Source organism: Cylas formicarius, unplaced genomic scaffold (genome assembly GCF_029955315.1).
Source record: "Cylas formicarius isolate icCylForm1 unplaced genomic scaffold, icCylForm1.1 PGA_scaffold_4__25_contigs__length_36172078, whole genome shotgun sequence".
Lineage (NCBI taxonomy): Eukaryota > Metazoa > Arthropoda > Insecta > Coleoptera > Brentidae > Cylas > Cylas formicarius.
In genome coordinates, this window is record NW_026844334.1 from 5721431 (window position 1) to 5741800 (window position 20370).

Below are 20370 nucleotides of genomic sequence, written 5' to 3' on the forward strand. Positions count from 1 at the left end.
AGGGTTTTAATAAGGAAGGTAGATATTTTGCTAGAGAATAGGTGGAAGGGGTAATCCTTCTTTGTGAATCTTTGGGAGTCCGTAGCGACGAGGAATTTTATAATCATGAAAGGTGACAGATTTTTTGACGGAGTCTGATGGACAAAAAGCCTTAATGATAGATTTAAGGATCCGTTCCATAGATGACGTAGGATCTTTTTTAAGTTGACGATATGGTTCGTCTGTAAGAATATGTTGAATCTTTTCCTGACATATGATTTCCTGTTTTTTTGCAAAATATTATTATGGATAAAACTTCGATTTTGGTTTGATTTCCTAATTAATTCTTGTTCATCACCAGTAAAACCATGCCTTAAGCCCTTTCGTAACCTGGGCGTGGTTTTTATGGGATAAGCATTCCATTTCGGGAGAGAGATTGAAACCAGGTTGACGCAACAATTTCTATCCGAAGACCGTGGCGGCGAACGAGGCATGTCCATAACGTGACAAGTTCGTCTCCGTCTGAATTATTATTTGGTCTTGGTGATAAGCGGCCACGTGTTCCGATTGGTAGGAGAACCGGCTTATTGCGCTATTCCCAGACGCGCGAGCGATCAGTCTCAAGTCCCACGATAACGTGTACGGACGCTTTTAGAACCAGGCGCTCGGAGAGCAGAAAAAAAGCTTCGGCCGCACAAAAAAAAATGTAAGAGGGGTCCTCTCTGCGTCCGTAAACTGTAACACGTTTTCCGGTGTCGACCGTCAGGTGAAATTTTTCGAAAAATTCGGGCGACCGACGACCAAGAGATGCGACCGGCGACGAGTTTGTGAAAAGTCGCGCGACGAGAAGATTCGTAAAACCCGATCAGAAAGAAGAAATCCGGATACCTCGAAGAAACAATTAAAGCCGTGAGTGATTTTTTTTTTGGTCAGGTTTTGCCCGTTTTTTTTTTCTAGTCCCCATTCGATGATATATTGAAAACGCGTCGTGCTTGAATTAATTGTCAAAATTTTGTGTTTGGGTTTCCAATTGTGTATAGATTTTCCAATTTTTAATCAGCCCCCTGGATGCGCCACTGACTTGTCGACGTTTTAAAAACGTTAGCGTTTCAAACGCTCACGAAGTGATTTCTTAATAAGCCATTATGGTTCAAAAATGCGACCTGTTTGTGTTATCTCAAATTACAAGGATTAAGAATATGGTTCTTGTCCTAAATTTTATTAATACTCTATCGCACTGAGACGTTAAAAAAAGTGGATAAGCGATTGGTTCCTTTTAAAATCTATATCGATCGAAATAACTTGGAGACCTAGAAATTAACAAATAAAAGGCCGAGACTGACGTTCCTTTTTCGATGGAAATAAAGCCGACTGCTATGTCGCAAGTATTAAAAATTCATAGGTTGCTTCGCTATTTTTGGTTAGAAACACGTTGTATTTTGTTGCTGCCAAATTAATGACGCAATACAACAGATAACAAATGCATACAATAAAAACTAACCAAATTACTAAGCCTTTTCCTGTAGATCTCCACCCACCGTTTGGGGATATTGCATTTGTAAAAATTCTTACATTTAATTAATTTAAATTTTGTTTCTGATTTGCGTCTCACCTTTTCTTTCAGTACGTTTTGCTGGGTCATAATTTAATCGGACTTCTGTTACATTGGCTAGTTTGCGTGATTTTTTATTAGCAAACAAAGTTTTTAATGTTTTTATAAATTATTTTTTTAAAAAGTCAACCAAAACGCTTACTTCACTTAAAAAATCTTTTAATTAACGTCAAGCGTTCTTATTAGAAGTAGGTAGCTGCTAATCAACACCCTAAGTACACTTCCAATTTGATAAACAATCAGGTTCTTTTCTCGAGATCAATGCCTAAGTAATAATAATTTTACTAGATAGACAGATAAGTAGATAGACAGCTTTATTTCCGTAAAATTCAGATACCGGTGTTGGATAACTGTGATACAAGTACAAAAAATAAGAAACAACGACGTATAATACAGAAACAAATACGTAGAAGTTCTTAATATTATTTGTTTTAAAAATCACAAGGTGATTTATAGTGGATGTTTTTATAAATACGACGTGAAACTTGACATTTTTTAAATGTCAGTAGCGTGCGTTTTTTTGTCAAAACTATAAATTATGGTGCAAGTTGACTTTGCGCCAGATTTGTGGATTGGATTGAATTTTCAATTTGAGCGAATTCTACCGGTGACAGTAGCACATAAAAATATATTTTTTTAAAACTCTTTCATTCGCTACCTAAATCAATATTTCAGCAAGAGAACTATTTATGTCGTTTTATGAGTCTAGTGCAAAATCATCCTCCTGGAACACCTATCAAAATCATAATCTACTAAGAAAAATCTACCATTAGACTAGTGAGATGTTTACTATAAAGATTTTTTTTTTGAAACCTTGTAACATCAGTGGGTGTCGGATGTAACGTCAGTTGCCGATACCGATACATTTAAGAGCGTCTTTAGGCGTCCTATCTTTTCATACGTAGCTTTGCGCTTTCTAATATTCTTTTATGCAAATATAAGGATTAGATCTCGAGTTATCGATTGAGCTGCGGCGAGATAACGGACAACCTGACGCGTATCGGAGGACGGAAAAAGTCAATCGGACTTTTCCTCGATCATTACGGCCGTTCGCGACAGCCATTCGCGAGGAAACACCCACGAAGCGCGTGGTCGGCAGGTTAATTTGCAATTTTGCACGGCAGTTAAAGTCACGCGGGGTCTTTGAATAATTATCAACCGAGTTTCAGTGGCACCGCCGATAAAGCGAAGTTGGTACGCCGCGGGCGACGCGATTTTCTTCTTCTTTTATTTCTGTTGGAGAAGATTGCAAAGATCATTCGGCCATTGAACACATAAACCTTTTCTTCTTCTCTTTTTCACAAAGTACAATACCGAATGGTGTGACTACTAACTGACAATTAAGTGATTAAATTAATTTTTTCAAGCTATCATTAGTTGAATTTCAAAAAAAAAAATTAAATACTTATTTATTTAGTGTCTATTTCTTTATAGTTTGTGCCTTGTGTAAAGTGGTTCGTTATAATTATCACGACTAAATTCCGCATCATATAGGAACATTTTATTATTAATTTTTTTTGTTAATGTATTTCTTTGTCATTGAATATCAATAAAATTAACATAACTTTATTTAGTATTAAAATGCTAATACCGTATTAATTTTGTATTAACTTTCATGATTTTTATCCGTCCGGAAATTTAAGAAAATTTTTTCATATGAACGTAGGTCCAAAAATGCATAGTGTACAAGATACAGAGTGTCGATCTTTAAAAAAAGGGGTTTTAATACAAATTTTAAATATCCATTAAGCGATTTAGTTGATATTTGGCAGTGTTGTTTATTCTGACTAGAGGCCCATTCACGATTCATTGAATTATTTGCGTTACTGCAATAAATTTGCTTTTTTTCTACAAGCAAGGAAGATTTTTAATAGTTTCACACTCTCTATCTTAAAAATCATGCATTTCCATTTTAATAAGAAAAAAAATCTTATTTTTTCATGAATCATTTCTTAAATTATTCCAACGTTATTTATGGTCACAGTGTATAGAAATTTAAAGAAAAACACTTTGTTAAAGTATTTAGTCAAGTCTACCTAAGTGTCATTCTTATTTATTTCAATTACGGTCTTCTAAAAAGAATTAGGTTTAGAAATATGTGAACAAAATCAAGTTTGCTCGATTTTTTTTTGAAAATTTCTAGAAAAAGTGCGTCACTTCGTATGTTTCTTCATTTTTCCTTGATCTGCATATCCCCCTCTTTGAAACCAAATTATAACATTTAATACCTCTACAAGACACGAAAAAACAAGGATAAAAAATGAAGAAAAGCTCTTTTTGTTGAATTACGTGCAATTTTCTTGTTTAATTGTGGAATTTTATTTTTACTTCGGTTTTCAATCGAAGTTTTACTCTTTTGCAATAATTACAACAATACGTTTTATGTGCATTGGACGACGCTACTGATTAAAACCACTGTTAAAATATCACGGGGCCCAAATCCTGTGCAGGTGTTTCTTAAGTGCGCTACTAAACTTTAAGAAGTGATCCTTTGAATATAGGATCGCATTTGTTTTTCAAACTTGTTCAGACACGTGTAAAAAACGAACAAGAGCACTTTTTGTTTTCTTCAATTTACTTATTTAATTGTGCATTTATATTTTTATTTCTATTTTGAATTGACGTTTGGTTAGTTTTTATAATAATAACAACAATAATAATAATTATAATAATTGTTTTTTTTTTGTTTTTCAAACTTCATCAGACATGAATAAAAAACGAAGAAAAGCTCTTTTTGTTTTCTTTAATTTTCTTATGTAATTGTACACTTATATTTTTGTTTCTATTTTCAATTGAAGTTTGGTTACTTTTTGTTAGAATAGCAATGATAATAATAATAATAATAATACACTTTTAAAATATCGCGGTGCACCAAATCCAGTTCAGGTGTTTCTTAAGTGTGCTACCAAATTTTAAGAAGTGATCCTTTGAATATAGGATCGCATTTGTTTTTCAAACTTGTTCAGACACGAATAAAAAACGAAGAAGAGCTCTTTTTGTTTTCTTCAATTTTCTTATTTAATTGCTAATTTATATTTTGATTTCTATTTTGAATTGAAGTTTGGTTAGTTTTTATGATAATAACACTAATAATAATAATTGTTTTTTTTTGGTTTTTCAAACTTCTTCAGAGACGAATAAAAAATGAAGAAAAGCACTTTTTGTTTTCTTCAATTTTCTTACGTAATTGTGCACTTACATTTTTATTTCTATTTTTTTATATTAAAAACAACAATAATACGTTTTATCCGCCTTGGACGACGCTACTGTTTAAATCGCTTTTAAAACGTCACGGGCCACCAAATCCGACCTACCGTTAGGCCAACACGCACACAAATAAACATTAAATCTAATTTAAGTGACCCTTCCGGTACACTGCGCTGGCAGTGAAACCTGCGTTAAACGACTACCAAAATTTTTGTAATTCTTGGGCAGTCGAATTGTAAGTTGCACGTGACTGTCCAAACCTACATACTTTCCTCTTATTTTTTTTTAATGTAAATGTCACCGGTGTCCCAGTGTTAAACAAATAGCGGCTGTCGCGATGATTATAGGATTGACTCGGGGGGAGAAAATTTCCTAATTGCGCCGATATTGAGGAGACCCGCGGGCTTCGAAACCGTGGGGTCATTAAAAGTTGAAGGTCATAAGGTCGTTAATCGTACGGGGCGGATCGGAAAGAGCCGGCGAGGAATTTTATTTGTTAAAAGCTATTATAATGACGGTTTTTCGCGACGTTTCGTGCGCCGATAGACATTAAAACGGGCAATTAAATGCGGAACGACGTTGTGTCCGAGATGTGAACGCGCGGCGTTGCCGTGCCTGTCGTTTTTTCATGTTATTGGAAGAAACTATTTTTGTTGGTGGATTTGACGTAAAAATACTCTTTGACATCGTCAGGAATATAAGAAAATGTCGAAGATTTGAACAAGCGATAATAGATCCGTTTTTTACTAGCGATGATTCTATTAGACATTCTATTAGAAACATCAGAAATGCAATGTATACCATGCAAATTAAATTAAATAATAAATAATTTTACCGAGGTTACTGATAAAGGATATTTTTATAAGGGCTAATGACATGTTTCTAGGAAATAAATTGATATTAAACAAAGAAAAAACAAATTTAATCATTTTTAGAACTAACTAACTAACTAAAAACTATAGGTGAAATGCCACTAGGCATAAGAAGCACTAAATTCTTAGGTTTATAAATTAAAGATTATCTTGATTGGTTGATTGATGGAACATATTCATTATTTGCTGAATAAATTAAATTCAGTTTGTTATGTAATTAGAGTTGTTGCAAACTATATGAAAACTTAAAAAATAATCTATTTAGCAAACTTTATTTTTTGGGTGGGTACATAACATTTTCGTGGTTCAAAAGAGGACTCTTCGTATCTGTGCGACCGTGTACGCGTTATATATTTATGAAACATTTATTATACTTTTTCACATATTTCACGGATATAATACCAGAACCCTAAATGTAAATTACCCCATTCGCCGTTTAACGTTAACTGAAAGGAGTCCTTGTTACATGTGCCTGAGATTGTATAATAAATTACCCAATAATGTAAAAGGAATTGCAAATGTACAAATTTTTAGGTGTACCGTAAAAAAATTTCAGAAGCATGTTCTCTAGAAGATTTTTTTTCTGTAGCCTTTAACTACTGATTAATTAATACAATGTAGGTAATTGAAATTTGTAATAGAATCTAGTATCTTTTTCGTTTTTAAAGGCGATTTCCTTTGTGTTTGGCATGTTACTTTTATGTAATCTATTTGTAATACAATGTGATATAAAGTTGATTATTATTATCGTTATTAAGTAATTTAAAATTAATGTAGTACAATCTTATACAATCTACTATCTCTTACTTGGTGTTTTTGGAAAATTCAAACGATTCTGAAGAAATATTTACCGTAGAAAAAGATCAGCGAATTGCATTGGTATCTCACAATTTTTCTGAGGAATATAATAACTGGGACTAAAAACACGGACAAAATAGATTGTTTCGTACAAAATATTAAATGGTAACAAAATATTAGAATCTTTTAGATGAATGAAATTTTTTAGATGAAAATATAGAATAAGGTTTGACTGTGTTTAATCTTCAATATATACAGTTTTCTCTTGAGTTAAGTTAAATATTAGACAATAAGTTTTCTTTTTCGTATATTTTCAATACTCTACTCTGTTCTCTGTTTTCACTTGAACCAAGTCCTTGGGCGCACCCCGTATATGTGCATAAACTCTGTTCATAAAAAAAAAACAAAAAAATATAGCAACTGTAAGGTTTTTACAGCACATTGAATTAATTTTAATTAAAAAAGAATTGTTGAAGACCTTGATGCAAGAAGCAGATATAAGTAACGATATGTAAAGTTTTCAGGAAATGAATGAGTACGACGATAAGTTGCCACGTGTGACGTTCGATACCCATATACACCAGAACTACATCCCCAAATCATTCAATCAATCAGTTTGTTTATGTTTCATTACAAACGACAATGTACACACGTCAGGTAAAAGAGTATGACAAAACCAGGCATCTAAGTAATACGCCGCAAAATAGTATCTATTAAAATACAATTCAAAAATACGGGCGGAGCGCAGCGGAGCGAGAGTATAATAAACGAGTGACTTAAAAAGTTTATCGGAGGTGTTGCATACTATATTTTTTCTACTACCGTCACGAAAATATCACAATTCAACAAAATAAAAGTAATAACAGATTATCAGATTACTAAATTTCGTACCATTCAAACAAAATATTTGGATATGTCATATAAGAAAAAGCAGGTCCTAACCTTCAGTTTTTGTTTTGTTTGTACTGATGAGACATGGCAAGATATTAATAAAAAAACTGTAAAAACCACTAAAGTTCATGCGTAAGGTATGCAAAATTTCTGTGGGAAACTTAAATTATAAATGTCACTTTACTTACACAATACATTCACTTCATGACCGTCAGAACTGACAAACGTCAAAATTCAAAGCGTGGGAAATAGCTCCGAAAACCTCCGATTGCTCCCGTGCGGCAAAATCCCGGAAATGTCCGAACTGGCTCGGATTCGTGGGAAAGGAAACTGAGGTGGTAAAGTGACGCTTCCCGCACGCTAGATCGTTAGGTAATTAGGTATTTTACAGACGGAAGTAGAAAAAATATTAAAAAATATTGTACTCTGGGTAATTTTTACACTTTTTCATTCGCCAGAAGGTCGGTACTAAAGTACTTTTATTTCTGGTTGGATATGTAAGTATGTCTTCATGAGCAGAAAGCAATGTGGAATCCCTTTCACCTGAAGCAGATATTCCAAGATATACAAGGAAGGCAGTGTAAGTATACTCAACTCTCTGAAGGTCAACAATCATTCCTATAACCCAAACCACTTACTACTCTGACTGTGCAAAGAGACGCTGAACTCCTGATTCATGACCATATACGGAAGATGCACATGAAAGACCTCAAAATAGGCTGCTCGCAGTACTGCATTTGAAACATTATCGGTAAGACTGTGTCCGTGCGTGAAGGTTTACGATATATTGAAAAATCTAATTTGTTTTGCGCTTTCGAAAGAGTTAAGTCTAAAAAATTAATAGAGTTATCCTGTTCAATCTCGATAGTGAATTTCCACGAATTATATTTTTCAATATATCATAAACCTTCACACACGGACAGAGACATACATAACAGCTCAAATCACCCTTATACACACAAACTGGCTGCATTTAACTCTTTTATACACAGACTTCTAAATACGCCACTCTCAACAGAAAATTACAACAAAGAACTTAATATATCATTAAACAAATTGCACTGAGCAACAGCTACAATCCTTCCATTATAGATAAAATTATAAATTAAAAAGTAAATCCAGACAACAGTAAACTCTATTTATCCGAAACCTAATACAGAACACGAACAATTTAAAATAATTACATAGGAGAACCTAATGAAAAAGGTTCAAAACATTTGTTAAAATGTGATTTATAAATAGCTTTCAGAACCAACAATACAATAGGAACACAAAAAGTAGAAAATTAAATTTATTGGAAGCCATGGAGATTAACAAAATGTGAGACATTCAAATGTATTGCTTATCGATCAATTAGATTTAAATGCCTCTCCTTTATTGAACTTAAATTCTCACAACAACATTAATTAAGGTTTTATGGTCATTTTTCGGTATATATAGTAGCAGGTACTTTGTAAATATTACATTTGATAAAGACACGGTGTTGTCGAAACAATTGTCATGTCAAAATATATAATTTCGTGAAAATCTGAACTTTTAGTTTTTATTTATTTTGATAAATGGATTTTCATCAAGTAAAAGCCACCTAAGTTCAATTTTTTAAAAAGAAGTTGATGATCCGCAATCATAAATTAATATCGGACACCAGCGTCGTCCCGCCATACTCGCGTTTTTAAGGAAATTAATCCACGGGCTCGGAATTTCTAGTCCAACCGGTCGCCGAAGTATAATATCAGATTACCCTTATCAGATCCCGATAGAAATTAATTCTTTAAGCGTATTTATAAGATTACGCCGCGATGTTAATCTATATAATTTAGCCTTTTTGGTTTGGTGTCTGTGGAATTTCGCGATTCCGTCGCAAAAATAAAAAATCGTTCGGTAACTGGACAGGCAAACACACACTTTGCTCAAGAAACGCCCATGGCAACGACCTACCTTAACTGCTGCCTCGTCGGTCTCGGTAGTCTTTGAAATTTATTAACGCTCGACCATGGGCGGAGGTTGATTGTCCGGGGCCCCGGTTTGAGCTTATAATTCGCTCTAGATTTCTCGAGGAAAAGAGATTTATACGTCGCGTTGGTTAATATGGTAATCAAGCCTCGTACCAGAAGATCGCCGGAGTAATAAGGTTTTTAACGAGATCATTTGCGGCAGATGATGAATATTTGCGATACTCCGAGTTAGCTATAGTCTTGACTAAATAAACTTTTAATCTTGGACATTTTCCAGCGACTTTCTTTCTAAAAAGTTTTGTCTGGGAGTGATCTTAGAGAATCCTCTAAATTTCCAATACTCCAATATGGATTACCTCAAAACTAATGAGATGAGATATTAAAATTGTGCTGGAAGCAATCGGAAGAGGTGAAAATTGAAATAGCAACCTCGGAATCCATAAAAAAAGAAAACAGGCAAGCCTGCATATCGTTGCCCTTATTTTTAACATATTATCAGGCAATGTTCAAAAAAGCTGTATATGGCATCGCAGGGGGAAAACAAAATATTCGATGTGTTGCTTTAAATACGTTTAAAACCAGACTAAAAATGACTCCACAGAATCCAACTATGGAAAAGAAAAACGCTTTTGAAATGTAAACTTTTAATATTTACCATTTTTCAGCGACTTTCTTTCTAAAAATTTTTGCCTAGTAGAGCGATCTTAAGGGATCCTCAAAGCGTGAAAAACTAATGGAAGTTTTAAGAGGAATTGGATTAGACCAAGGAGATATTAGAATTGTTTCTGAACTATGCTGGACGCAATCGGCAGAAGTCAAAATTGAAATAACAACTTCGGAATCCATAGAAAAAGGAAACTGACAAGGCGGCATGTTATTGCGCGTATTTTTAATATTTATTCTTAGCCAGTTTTCAAAAAAGCTCGCAGGGGACATCAAGATAAAATGAATACTAATTAACAATATTCGATATGCGTACTTACATCAAAGTAATTACGTCTAAAACCAAAGTTATATGTTTGTCCTTGTGTTGGCCAACTATGGAAGAAAAAACACTTTTGAAAGGATGTTCAGCAAATACAATGTGCTGCATGTGCGACAAACAAATAACTGTCCTTTTTCACACAGTGAAGCGTAAAGATAAGATAAAAGGAAACTCTCAGTCTTCTCCACCAGCGGATAAAGGGATATATTACGGAACCCTTTTTAATTGAAACATGTTTCGAAATTAAAGAATTTCATCTTCAGTCACAGTGCAACAGACCTAACGGTTTTAGAATTTCAAAGCAAAATAGACAAAACTCATAAAAGCCACCACTGGCAATAGTGCTGCTTAAAATTGCGAGAGAAAAGCAATTCATGCCGTTAATCTTTTAAAACCTTTAAAAAGCCTCAGCCTTGAAATGAAAAAAATGTTAAACTTTAAAGGGAGTTAAGTTTTTAATTAGCGATATATTTTTGATATTTCAATTTCGATGGTCTCTCTCTTCAAAAAAGTGCCACAAATCATTAAAATGAATAAAAAATCATCTGGGTAAATTACAAAAAAAAAGTAGAGAAATAAAAGTCAAACAAATCCTTATTAGGTGTTGATACAAAAAGCTTTTTAAATTTTATAAGAAATTTTAACATGTTTTTTTTTTCAAAATACATGTATTTTATTTATTAAATCACTATTTATTACACTGTTTTAAATATTTAAAAAAGCGCATGATGCTTTAACCATTGTAATAATCAAGCAGACATTTTTAATGGAAAGTTTTTTAATATTTCTTACTTTCTTGTTTTGCGTAATGACCAAAAATTCCTTGTAAAGGCATTGGAATTTTTACTAACAAAAACTATAAAAACAAATACATTTTATTATCACTATATGAACGTTATATTTTGTGATTTGTGTCGACACAATTTATATTTTAAAAATACGAATTTATAAATTTTAGGTTGTAATACTAATGCCACACGTTCAAAATGAAAGTTACCAGACGCTCTCTCGGTGGAATGTCATTCTTCGACGTCAATTTCCTGACGCGATAATGGACTCTACACATGTACGCATTTACTGTCCGTCTTATCGTGGACCTCCCACTAAATTCCCGGTCCCTTTGAGGGTGTCACGCGGCATAACTTTTGAATCCCAACGGTCACTTTTAGAAAAACCCTTTATGCAATGTTAAGTATTATTCTTACTGATTTATGGCAAAGCTTTGATACGGACAATTGATAAATATACAAATACAAATACAAAATGAGGAGAGAGAAGAAATGAAGTTCAACCAATACGAAGCCTTGTAAGGTCATAAGGTTTCACTACCTGCGGACTTAGCCAATTGCTAAATAACTAGGTAAATGCTATTTGACTGGTCCAATGAAAATGTAAATATTTGTAATAACAAAATGAGCTCCAGTTTATTTAATGAATATTTTTTTTATAAGAAACGCAAAAACTAATTCCAAAAAATAATAAGAAAACGAAAACATGTAACTTAAACAAAATTTGAGCATTAATTGTAATGCTAAATACAAACAAAATAATTGTAAAAAAATATAAATATTTAAAAAAAAATAAAAATTAATAAAAATTGTAACAGCAAAACCGGAAAAACATACGTCTATACGTCAAATCCTAAAGTCATTTGCCTGACAACGATTTAGGCAAATTACATTTTTCTAGGCAAATGGCCATTTGCCCAGGCAGTTCGCCTTTGCCTAGGCAAAGGCCATTTGCTTTTAATGCTTTTAAAACGGCGCAATTGCTTTCTTCCTTGTACTCTAGACTCCATATAATCGACTCTCCATCATAATTAATTTGGGTGTAGGCCTATTACGTAATCGCGTTTTGTGCAATTACTTCTGGTACCCCGCATTAATACCGAACGGTTCAAGAAAATAAGCGCGCTATAAATAGAATTAATTCGCGAGTTTGATGTTTGATAATTGTAAAATTTAATTGCCGCCAATCATATAATTTAATTTTAGCGCCGCTTTAATCTGTGCCCATAAATAAAGTCGCATTTAAGTCGGCATTCGGAATATTTACATCAAAATGTGAATTCGACCGGCCTATCGATATACAGGGCGTCTCCAAAACATGCGCGGTATAACGATCTTGAAATGACCCGAATGCAATGTTTAGAGAAAAAGGTTTTTCCGTATAAAAAGTGATAAAATTTTGATTGATAAATAAATATATAAATAAATAGAGAGATATTTATTTAGTTCCGAAAAAGAAAAGGAACAAGTCATTAAAAAAGACACCTTATACAAAAAAGGCACTAACCCAAATATATTTAATTTTTTTATTTAGCTTGCGGGATTTGCATCCAAAAATGCTGTAGTGTCAGATAATGCCTTAAGGTGTTTTTTGAACTTTGTAAATGCGTGTACCAGCAAAGATTGTTGGTGATTGATGTTTAAAACATTCATGACTATGACGCTGAATACAAACCTTGTTTACCACAAGGTTCTATCCTCGGAGCACTCATCACATCTGAGGAAAGTAAGTTTCGAATGAGATGCAAATTATGCAAAATAAAATTTTGAAAATGTTGTATATCTATTATTAGGAATTAAATATACGTAATTTGAAACTATGATGGAATTTGAACAATGTTAAAAATCAAATACATAGTTTCAGCACAAGAGCGCACAGAGCATTATATCTAAGCAGTACTAACGTAGATCTAAATAATCCTGTTCATCTAGCATCCAAATGTTTTAATAATTTAAGTGGCGACATTAGACTTACAAAGTAATTTAAGTGTTGAAGCCTGAGCTATTATTTTTATTTAACAAAGCTGTTTCAAAAAAAAATAAATAAAATAAAGACGTTTTTCTTGAGTGTTAATCGATTTGACAGTCTTCTCTATCTCAGTCTACCCTCCAAATTTCTAGGCAAACTATCTGACAATTGACTACGTCAGAGACGCCCTGTATAGGCGAGACAAATTCCCGACATTCTATACCTCGCATAATACCCTCAGGAATTCGCTAGATCTCTCGGGGGGCGGATAATATGTTACGTTCGTTTTACACGCGTATAATATTACCTGGGCAGACCTGACGACTTGTTTATATATAGAGGTAGGTTAGTTACCCCGCACGCACAAGAATAGACAGACGTCTGCGAAACGAACGGACCGAGACGTGACTTTTAAGCCGTTTTGCATTTCGCGAAGCGGGCTGCGACTTTAAAAATTGACGTTTACAAAGTATCGAGTCGGTCAGCCGCCGCCCGCGGCCCACTACGATCGGCAATATGCCGCGTGTTATTTTCTCGCGCACCGAGGGTCGTATTTTATCGCATTAGCGTCGTTTTTTCATGAATGGCGTGTCAAGTCACGGTTGTTAGAGTAAAAAGAATGGTAAAAACCTTTCGCGGGCTGAGTTTTACTTCAAAATCGTGGAAATCGCCACTTTTCACTTTGCTTTGTTTGAAAAGTGAAAAAGAAATGCGTCGCATCTAAAAGATTAGGTGGCTTTGAAATTTACACTTTGTAACTTGCAAACTAAAGTGTCATTGTAACAGTGACAGGATCTCTGTATTTTGCTTGCCTCGCTTGCATCAAATTGACAGTTATGAATCTAAATAAAGTGCCTAAATCAAATTTTAAATTATTCGTAAGAAGCTGATTTAGTTTTACAATGGCTACTTGATGTGTGTGTGACATTGTGCGATAATGCTGTAACTATTTTGGCACTTTTTTTCTGGCTGCATTCTCAAGTAATTTATGGCATGGCAATTTCTCCTTGAGTATACGAATAGAATCTTCTGGTTTTTTATGGTAAGCGCTGCCAGCTAACAAACACCTTCTGGAATTGTTCTCAATATGCTTGAATCCCCTTTCAGGCAAGTATTGAGAGCATAGCAATTATTACCTTTACCAGAAAGTGTCATTATATATAAGGAAGAAGCATCATAATTCCTTAGACCAACAAACATGAGACTTTAACATATAGCTCTAGCGTAGTTACATAAAAATACCATGGACTACTAATGAGGAAGTCTGAAAATAATTGGACAGGAATAGAAATTGTCATTAACAATCAAACGAAAAAAAAACAACTTGGAGATGGCACTAGTAGAAAAAGAAATCAAAATTTATTTTTTAATAATTTATAACAGGAATGGACATTATTATGAACAATCAAATGAAGAAAAACAACTTATCTTGAATATGAATATGAATATGAACTACTAGAAGCATGCAGAGACTAGTAGATGGAGAAAACGGCATACGAAAAAAGAAATCCTAGCTAAGAAAAATCAGAAACACTTACTTTGTCCTACCTGGTCTTGCTTATAAATTACTCCTTTCAAAATGTTTGCCCAGCTTTGACACAACAACGTTGGTGCTAGGCTTGTTTCAAAAATTTATGAATTCACCACTTTTCTTATCACATTTCACTTTGTAAATAGCACTGGTGCAAAGTAGCTAGTTGCGTGGTTATTTGGCGGCCGGTCGTCTATTTCAGTTAAAACCATCTGTTAAAATACCTACGTTAGTTTTCGACTAAATTGCGAGTCTCCATTTTGGGAAGCCATAGTGCGTAAGCAAGCTTAAACAAGCCGCCATTAAAGGTTCTCCATCACCTCTCCTTCTGGTAATTAAAAAATTACGGTATGTGAAATAGGCAGGAGCCGACACCTCAGATACTATCGGTAGTTTTATGTCAACGCCGCTGATTGCCAAGTACCCACGTACTTACATATACTTACGCCAATTTGCATTTGATAATTAGAAGAAACAACAGATAAATATTGAAATGGTGTTTGGCGCGCGGTATTTTACGGCGTATGTCGCATAAATAATTCAGCGGTTCTAATTTCTTGTCAATTATTTCCTTCATATCTGCATATAAATAAACAACCGTGGAATAATTGAAATCTATTTCTGTCGGGCGAAAGCAATTTTTTGAACGAAACTCATAAATAAGTCACCGTTCTGGCCTACCGTATACGCATACCGGGTGTCCGGGTTTTAACTGGGAGTTAACCACAAAAATAAAAATATCGCAGCAAATTTTTTCGCAGAGATTTATTTTATACTACAGTAGAACCCCGATTATCCGTGCGCGCTTTATCCGGGCGACGGCTTTTCCGGGCGCCATTTTAAATTGATCCACCGTGCGCAAGGAATACTTAAATTTGTGTCGGGGACTCCATGTTTTAACCTACTATATTTACCGAGTTCTGATTGACCTGCTCATTAGTTTGGGTTAGTTAGTTAATCGTAAGCAGAGGCACAAAATGAAAATTTTATTTTTTGTTTGTGGGCTAAAAATTATACTATTGGAAAACAAACGATTCGTGACATTGTAAAGAGAACAGCCAAATTACAGAGCTTTGCAGCTAAAGCAGATAACTTGATGATGCTATGAGCAAGTGCAGAAGAGAGCAATTAAAAATTAAAGGCAACTTCTCGGCATCTTCTGGTTGGCTTTACAGATTTAAAAAACGCCATAGAATACGAGAATTGGCTGTTCAAGGGGAGAAATTAAGCGCTGATGATGCTGCTATGGTAGAATTTTGTTATGATTCTGAAAATTTTATGACGGAGCACGACCTAAGACCTGAGCAAGTGTATAATGGGGAACCAACTGAACTTTATTGGAAAGCAATGCCAAAAAGAACACTTGCTGCAGGCTCAGAAACTAGTACACCAGGTTAGTTTTACATATATACACATATTTTGTTTAATGTTTTTTAAATTTTTTTAGGTTTCAAAGCAAGCAAAGACCGTTTAACAGTTTTGTGCTGTGTCAATGCCTCATTAACGCATACGCTTAGTCTGTATTTGTTCTCCAGAAATACATTGTAAGCCACGTTTGGACACGTGTATTTTTAGAAAAAGCGATGTAAAACATGATCATATATTACGCAACAGTTTAATTTTCTGCTTTTAAATCTCATTTCACAAATAACTCTATGGAAGGCTAGCTTCCTTTTCTGTTTAACAAAAGAAAAATTAATGCGGTTTTGAAATTAATATATTTTCCTTTTTTCTTATCGTACTATTGTCACTATTGTCCAGACGCAGAAACAGAAACGATCTGATCTTCCTTATTATCATACCTTTTCATTCAATAAATGGGCTATTAACAATATTCTTTATCGAGATTTTTTTTAAAAACTTTAAAATTTAGTAACGTGCTCCTAAGAAACTTGTCTGGAATAAATATTCTTTGCTTCTTTTTTCTTAGGAGGTTGACTAAAGAAATTTATTTTTTATTTTGAAGGGTATTATACATTGACATACGTTGAATTTGATGTTTATCAAATCCCAAATCTAAAGAGGTCAATCAGTGTTTATCAAATTCACCTAGCAACTACACGGTATCTACGGGTAGTCTGTAACTCCAACTCGAGTGATGGTTGAGATACCTGCGTCTGCATTTTCGAGCGTTTTGCGACTTTTCCACGACATTCGAGTAGACCCACTCGAAATAATTTTTCCTGTTGATAGTGGTTAAAAATGCGGAAACCAAACAATTCGTCGAATTGTGGTTCGCGACGAGTCACAATTTTCAAAAAAAGTAACGAGCGACCCAAATCCCCATTCGCGGAAACGTATATGTTTGAAGTCACGTAAAAAAACCTTACCGGATTATCGTCGCCAGTCAGATATAAATTATTTTGGATGGAAAATTTCCGTTATACTAAAAATAATGCGATACGGTTTATTGTTTGGCTCTAAGCCCCTCCTTTTTACGTCCTTATCTCCTTTTTTAAACATGCCAATTGTTAATCGCGTTACGATATCGGAATCCATTGTTATTTATTGGACGCTTATCGATGCGTAACTTCGTTTTTTCTGCGCACGAATGACACGAGATTGCGCCCTCGCCCGCCCCCCCCTCTCGACGTTAACGTTTCGGTTATCGGTCGTCCTCGGTTTGGAGTTTCGTGTGGTTACCGATAGAGGTCGCAATTGTTACGAAATGGGAGGCCGATGATAGCAAGTTTTTTTACTGTTTTTTGGTGTAATTTCAATAAATGTTCAAAATTCGGGAGAGCGTTTTTTAAAAACAATTATTTATACAGAAAGCAAAATAAAGTTTTATTCGGACTAGCCGATACAAAGGCTGGAATAATTAAGAGTAATTTCACAATGTGGCAATCGAATAAATAGGGCTTTCGATGTCTTCGAATTTTGGGAAAGTGTTTTGTAATGTTACAGCGAAAATTCTAATTAAATTTTCCGCTTCAAAGTAAATTGCATAAATAGTTTTTGGTTTAAACTATTCCTTCATGATTTGTATAATATTTGGCATGGGGTCATTTTTCGGGATTGTGGTATGTTATTATTAAGAATTTTCCTACTCTACTCTTTTCCTCTTAATTAATATGATTCGATTCGAGTTAATATGATTCGATTTTTAAAATAACTTAGTGGTTTTTCGAAAATTGGATTTTCCGCTGAAGAATGTACTGTATCATTTTCTTTTAATTCTTTTAAATGTTCCCGTTGGTTAAATGGGGGTTTAATTTGAATGTCCGATAAAATTTTAATTTTTTGTTCTTCCGGTTTAAAAAAAATTTCATCTAACATTAGGTCGTCTAGATTTGGCAATTCGTCGTTATCATGTAATAAAAATTCGTCTATGACTTTCAATAATACTTGAATGACATCTCTCCGCGGGAGAGTTTAAATTCTATTCTATTCTATAATATAATATATATAATTCTATTCGGTATAACTTACAAACGTCTTCGAGGTCCTTGTTTTTAAATTATGTTCCCTGATCTGAGGTTATTTTCAATGGTAATCCATGATGCGTTGCAAATTGAAAAAGGTTTTCAACTACCTCGGTTCCTGTTGTGCTTTTTAACGGATACATGTATATGTTCGAATGGTTTTGATGTTGTTGGGGTTAAGTTAAGTGTACCCTAACACTCTTTGCAACATTACTAAATACCCTGTACTAAACAAATTTTAAAATAAATAAATAAAAAACATTAAATTTAAAATAAATAGGATTTTCCATTTAAAATTTTTTTAAAAAATGTATGGTTTATTTGAGACGCTTTTTGAGTCACCAAGTATATTTGAAAATAATTTTAGATTGTGTGCCCTAACAATCTTTACAAATTTTACTAAACAACACCCTGTACTAAACAATTTTTAAAATAAATAAATTAATAAAAAGCATTAAATTTAAAATATGCAGCTTTGATAGTACATCATGCAACAAGTTCAATAAATAAATTAATTAATTGCGAGGCCACCGTCCGAATTGACAGAAATGAAAATATCATCAGTGGCTAAAAATCTACCTAAGTCGCTTGATTAACTGGTGGGTAACTAAGCTGACGTCCCAAAATGACAATTTCCGTTACCTAGATCGGTACATAATTCGTGTTTTAGAATAGCGAGGAGAAAAACAAAAATTAATGCCATAACCCAAAACAAAAAGACAAAATGTCATGTTGCAACTTCCAAAGTATCGCTGTAGTAATTAATTAATCCGAAGTCTTCGATGTTCTCCTTTTCTCGGGTCACTTCTAAAAAAGTTTATATACACTGCTTATCGAAATCAGCAATTTCGTCAGCAATTACTCATAGTTTATTGGGATTTTCTAAAGCTTTTTTAACTGGAAAAAGCTCATTTAGAGCCTCGTTAATACGTACGAAAAAAAAACAGATATTGCTCGCGAACAAAAATAGTAGCGAAGCGCCTGAAGTGGGCGGGTCTGAGGCGCTAAAATAACTGCTAATCACCTACGCGTGCGTCATTAACGCGGTTTGGTTTTTTTTTAAATCGCCCGCACACAATTACACAAAGACGATAAGCACAAGTAATGAATTGGTTTGTCTGCGAAAACTCTCAATGGGTTAAAGTGGATTTACGATCGTTTTTTGATAATTTCAAAGGCGCGCATACGTAAGTCGTACGTGAAAGGTCTCGCTTTCCCGGCCGTTACGGAAGAACAGCGAAAAAAAAGTAGCCGCGGTCTTCTTCAGTGCGTAGCAAAACCGCGAGCGGCAGCTTGAAATCCACACCGAGCCATTGTTTCTACTGTGGACACGGAACGCGCGAAAGCGTAGAACATCCTGTTCGAAGATCCGCACTCTATCTTGACCTTTGCTGTTATTAAATCCGGTCACTAAATTTGCACGGTTACGTTGCAATACTCTACTAGTTTGCAAATAAAGTCTTCCGGAATTTAATGCGATTAATACGATTTTCCTGTCAAAATGAAACGAGTGGGCCAGGTGACGTCATCGCAGCTCGCCGCCCATTAACCATACTCCTCAATTTACCGTTCTTGATGTCGAATCTAACCGTGGTCCGTTATTTCACGGCTACAGTGATGCGTCGTGAAACTAAATTTCTTCGGACGTTATTCCACGGCTATTGCGATGTGTCGTAAAATTTTGGTGGACACACCGAAACGTCGGATTTCTCGTACACGTTTCGTAACGCGTCTATTCCTCCGAAATGTCCACGTACCGGTTGCGTGACGCCTTAATGAAGTTATTTTAAAACGGCAAAGCGGGTTATTTTAATCGTGCATGAGGTGCGAACATGATTGGCGCTGGCGCAGGCCCGGACTCGGCATATTTCGCGTTACGTCAGATTTCATAATGCGCGGGCCTCTCCGGAGATTCTTTTTTCGACGCCGTGTTACTCGGTTGAGTTTGTGATGTAGATGCTGGCGACTATTCAAGGCGACATCGAAGAATTAATACGAACGTTTTGGAACGCTTCTAAAAGTTAGGAATCCCTTTCGTTGTGACAGTGGTAAATTTTTATTGCTTAATTTTAAAGATTTTTTTGGTAGTTCCCAACATATGTTGTATAGTTGGCCCATTAGAATTTTTACGTGATTGTCTCCCATTAACAACCAACCATTATGTAGTGGTTTGCGACAGCTGTTATTCTCTAATTTATGATGTGGGATAAGTGGAATGCCTCGTAAAGTTTTACGCTTTATGCTGTGTGTGTGTGTGTGTGTGTGTGTGTGTGTGTGTGGTGAAAAATTTAATTAGAATTAATCCTGAATACAGTCAATCGGTAGATGGTTTATCAACATCGCGATGGCCATGTACGC

The 20370-nt window shown here is 34.5% G+C and overlaps 1 protein-coding gene across 2 annotated transcripts in view; it reads left to right on the forward strand.

Annotated features, from left to right (window-relative positions):
• The first annotated feature begins 417 nt into the window (after positions 1-417).
• LOC132700406 (protein phosphatase 1 regulatory subunit 3B) overlaps positions 418-20370 on the forward strand; it is a 38011-nt gene continuing 18058 nt past the window's right edge. Inside the window, exon 1 of one of the 2 annotated variants that reach the window (XM_060667707.1) lies at positions 418-888. The gene's annotated coding sequence lies outside the window, so the exon portion shown is untranslated. Of the gene's footprint in view, positions 889-19926; positions 20061-20370 lie in introns of those variants that run through there. The other variant, XM_060667708.1, reaches the window with a different exon arrangement.